This window comes from Schistocerca cancellata, unplaced genomic scaffold (assembly GCF_023864275.1).
Source record: "Schistocerca cancellata isolate TAMUIC-IGC-003103 unplaced genomic scaffold, iqSchCanc2.1 HiC_scaffold_729, whole genome shotgun sequence".
Lineage (NCBI taxonomy): Eukaryota > Metazoa > Arthropoda > Insecta > Orthoptera > Acrididae > Schistocerca > Schistocerca cancellata.
In genome coordinates, this window is record NW_026046740.1 from 20,001 (window position 1) to 25,000 (window position 5,000).

At 51.0% G+C, this 5,000-nt stretch overlaps 1 pseudogene; it reads left to right on the forward strand.

Annotated features, from left to right (window-relative positions):
- LOC126141621 (large subunit ribosomal RNA) overlaps window positions 1-5,000 on the forward strand; it is a 10,489-nt pseudogene that overhangs the window by 1,898 nt on the left and 3,591 nt on the right.

Consider the following 5,000-nt stretch of genomic DNA (forward strand, 5'->3'; position numbering starts at 1 on the left):
TCCTAAGCCCTAGGAGAAATCCGATGTTGATGGGGGCCGTCATAGCATGATGCACTTTGTGCTGGCCCCCGTTGGGCGAAAGGGAATCCGGTTCCTATTCCGGAACCCGGCAGCGGAACCGATACAAGTCGGGCCCCTCTTTTAGAGATGCTCGTCGGGGTAACCCAAAAGGACCCGGAGACGCCGTCGGGAGATCGGGGAAGAGTTTTCTTTTCTGCATGAGCGTTCGAGTTCCCTGGAATCCTCTAGCAGGGAGATAGGGTTTGGAACGCGAAGAGCACCGCAGTTGCGGCGGTGTCCCGATCTTCCCCTCGGACCTTGAAAATCCGGGAGAGGGCCACGTGGAGGTGTCGCGCCGGTTCGTACCCATATCCGCAGCAGGTCTCCAAGGTGAAGAGCCTCTAGTCGATAGAATAATGTAGGTAAGGGAAGTCGGCAAATTGGATCCGTAACTTCGGGATAAGGATTGGCTCTGAGGATCGGGGCGTGTCGGGCTTGGTCGGGAAGTGGGTCAGCGCTAACGTGCCGGGCCTGGGCGAGGTGAGTGCCGTAGGGGTGCCGGTAAGTGCGGGCGTTTAGCGCGGGCGTGGTCTGCTCTCGCCGTTGGTTGGCCTCGTGCTGGCCGGCGGTGCAGGATGCGCGCGCCTGCGCGGCGTTCGTGCCCCGGTGCTTCAACCTGCGCGCAGGATCCGAGCTCGGTCCCGTGCCTTGGCCTCCCACGGATCTTCCTTGCTGCGAGGCCGCGTCCGCCTTAGCGTGCTCCTCCGGGGGCGCGCGGGTGCGCGGATTCTCTTCGGCCGCCATTCAACGATCAACTCAGAACTGGCACGGACTGGGGGAATCCGACTGTCTAATTAAAACAAAGCATTGCGATGGCCCTAGCGGGTGTTGACGCAATGTGATTTCTGCCCAGTGCTCTGAATGTCAACGTGAAGAAATTCAAGCAAGCGCGGGTAAACGGCGGGAGTAACTATGACTCTCTTAAGGTAGCCAAATGCCTCGTCATCTAATTAGTGACGCGCATGAATGGATTAACGAGATTCCCGCTGTCCCTATCTACTGGCTGCGGCTGTCTCATGCCATGTGCCCCGATTTTTGTGGGCTCATGGTTGGGAATAGGCAGCAGGGGAAGGATGCGACTCGAACATCTTAGCCTCTCCTTCCCAAGTGCCCCGCCCGCCTTCTCGCGGTGCAGCTGTTAAGCCTTCGGGCGACCAAAGGGCAGGGGTGCGACGGCGTGCTGAATATCTTGCACGCCGGTTCCGGATGCTGCATTTGTCGCGGCGGGATCTTGGCCCGAGTCGGCGAAGGTCACCCGCCGTGCCCCTGGAATTCCGGGGCATGATCCGCCAAGCCGGGGCGTGGTGACACGTCCCCGGTTAGGTTAGATGGGTCCAGACCCCCGAACGTCTGGGGGACCGGCCCGGCACCTGAGTAGGACCGGGTCTTTAGCCTTTTGGTGGAAACTCGGCCTAGTAGGGGGCGAAGGACGGAGGGTGAATCCGCTCTCCCGGAATGCGGGTGGCATTCGCCGGTAAGGGAGCGGGAGAAAACTTCGATGATGTAGCATTCGAAGAGGACTAGTGCGCTGTTCCCACGGCGCGCTAAACCTAGCAGCTCAGTTGTTGAAAGCTCTTGGTCAAGGGGCGGGACCGGTGAGCGAGCTGCACTTAGCCTCCCCCCATGCCAGAGAGGCCGGTCCGGGGAAAGAGACGGGCCTCCTTTTTCACTCTCTTCATTTCGTCAATATGGCTGAACAAGTAGAGAGTGACCATGCGTTTGAAGGTGATTCGGTTCACGATGAAGCTGTATCAGTAGCCGAGCGTCATGCTCGTTTTTTAAAATTACTGGATTCCAGTGTGAAGAATGGTAAAATTAGTAATCAGGCGATTAACAATATTCGGGATTGTGTTGCTAGGTGGGCAATGGCCCATTCGCAGTTAGAGGGGAGATTGATAGAACTACAAAAGGAAAATGAACGTCTTAGGAGTCAGCCACCAGTTGCAAAATCATATGCCGCGGTCGCGAGTACCCCTGTGGTTAAGGCGCCGACGGCAAAAGAGACAATACAGGAAAATATTAAGAAAGTTGTTCCAACGGTGTTTATCAAGCCAAAAGATGGGGAGGATATTCGGGCAGTCAAGAACGCATTTGAGAAGTGCATAGATCCCAAACGTGACAAGATTAAAATTAATACAGTAAGAACTGCGAAAAATGTATTGATTGTGGAAACGGCAACCCTAGAAGATAGTCAGCGTATAATGACAAATCCTCACTTAGTAGAGAAGGTCAAGTGCGAACCGCCTAGGAGGCGAAGGCCTTTAATGTGCCTATACGATGTCCCGACATATATGAGTGCAGACAGCTTGTTGGAAGCCATATACGTGCAGAATTTTGACATGACTATGACAAGGGAGGAGTTCGATAGCCAGTTTAGATTAAGGTTCAAAGTGGGACCAAGGGAGAAACTTACAGTTCACCACGTGGTGGAGGTCTCACCCGAATTGTGGAAACCTCTCACTAGAATCGGCAGATTGTATGTTGGGTATTCAGCGTTAAATATCAAAGATTACTTGGCGGTGCCGCGTTGCACTAAGTGCCAAGACTTGAATCACACTAATAAGTACTGTCAGGAAGAACATGCCTTGTGTGCCCATTGTGGGCAGGTGGGTCATGAAAGAAAGGCCTGTCCTAATAAGGACAAACTTCCGGTCTGCATACCATGTAAGAAGCGGGGAAGGAAGTGCGGTGGATCTAAAGACTGCCCCACCTACCGTATGTTTCTTGACAGAATAATCCAGAGAACTGACTATGGCGACCCTTAAGGCGCCAAAAAAGAAATCTCCGAGTAAAATTAAAAGGGACGCGGAAAGGGGCAAGTTAATTAGTAAGGCTCTGTCCACAGGTATGCTGTACAGCCCGCAAGAAGTTCCGGGCGCCACTGGAGGATCGATGGTTGACGTCGGCATCCAGACAGATGTCGACTTGGGGACAGCGGTAGGTCGGCTAACCAGTCGACTGTCGAGCATCAAGATGGAGGAGCCGGTGAAGCAAGACTTGCAGTGTTCAAATCAAGACGCGAGTACAGTCCCTACTGAAGACGGTGGTGGGGGTGGTAGTTGTGGTGGTGGTGGAAGTAGTAGTAGTTCAAATGTAAATATTGTAAATACTGTAAATAGTGTAAAGTCGAGTGAAGTAAGCATTTCTTATAATGCAGTTGGTCCTGGAGAGGTGTATGATGATTTTGAACATAAGTTGCGATTAACTAGGCTTGAAGAGCCGGCATTGTTAACTATTGCATTGAGGCAGCTTGTTCGAACAGGACATAGATATGGACAAGACATCACTTATCCAGCCTTGGAGGACGTGGACTGTATAAGTTTGCACGCAGCAAATATTCCATCGCAATCCGATGACTTAAAGAAATTGGTGGAGCAGGTATTTGCCAGGCGAGGCCGCAAATTCGATCTTGAAAAAATATACCAGGAAATGGTAAAAATGTATGGTAGAAACGTTGTAGACTTTTCGAAACCATGGCCCGCCAGTCGCCTGCATGTTTTTTACCCCCCAGGTTGATGGGGTGTTTCAAGGTATTACAGATAAATGCAATGCGTAGCCACTTGGTTACGCAAGAGTTAAGAAGGATTGCGGATGATGACATGTTAGACATTTTAGTAATTCAAGAACCTGCCTCCTGTGCTGGTCGGATTCCTGGATTTCCTGCAACCGCGCAAGTGGTTTTCTCTGGTGAGAATCCTATGAGCGCTGTTGTAGTTCTGAATAAGCTGATCAGAACAACTGTGCTTACACAATTTTGTAATGACCATGTAATTGTTGTTGAACTTAACTTGATGTCGCATTTAGTATTTTTTGTTAATATATATTGTCAATTTAGACAACATATTATGGAATTTCTCAACCAGTTGGAATGGATTTTAAGAATGTTACAAGGAAAGCCGGTTATTGTATGTATGGATGCTAATGCAAAGTCCCCATTGTGGTTTAGTGCGGAACAGGATGAGCGGGGTGTTGAATTGGAGAATCTCATAATGCAGATGCAGCTTGAAGTTATAAACCAACCAGGCTACCCGCCCACCTTTTCAGGAAGGGCGGGTGCTGTCTCTAATATAGACGTTACGCTTGCATCTCAAAGGGCGGCACCGCACATCAGAAACTGGAGAGTTGTGACTAATCTTACTGTTAGTGACCATAATTGTATTCTTTGATTACAATACGGAAGTTGAAGAAGATCTTGGGGACTGGGTTGAGCGCTTTGATTATCGAAAGACGGATTGGAACCGGCTGGCACAGGAGTTTCGTCCTCCAGGGTTGGGACCAGAGGAGGAGATACATAATGTGGATGAAGCAGTAAACGAACTAGTGGCATCCATTGAGGTGGCTATTGCTATGTCCGTTCCTCGGGTGGCAAGGTTTGTCCGTAAACAGGCTACTCCGTGGTCTCCAGAGCTAACTGAGCTCAGGCGATCTGTCAGGCGGGCAAGATGCAATTACCAAAGGGGCTTCACACAAGAGGAGAGACAGTACCACCTAAGGATTTATCGTCGTCTCAAGGCTCGATACCAGGAGTCCGTACAACGTCTAAGACGGCAATCATGGCAGAACTTTGTGAATGAGCAGCTGGGATTGGACCCATGGGGGGTCCCGTACAAGCTTGTAAGAGAAAAAATCAGATCTCCTACGATGCTGTCCACTCTGCAGTTGGAAGACGGTCGGTGCACTAAGACTTGGGAAGAGACAGCTAATGTCTTGATGGAAGTTTTGCTGCCGGATGATGTCGTTGAGGAGGACACCGAGGAGCAGCGGGCAATACGAACTGCGTTATTGGAACCATATGGAAATGGAGCACACGTGTACCCTTTCTCTGTCGAGGAGGTGGTTGCGGTGCTCTATTCCTTCGCCAAGAAGAAGGCGCCCGGTCCTGACGGGGTGCCGGTGGAAATACTACAATATCTAGCCCCTCAGCTTGCTCCAGACTTAGC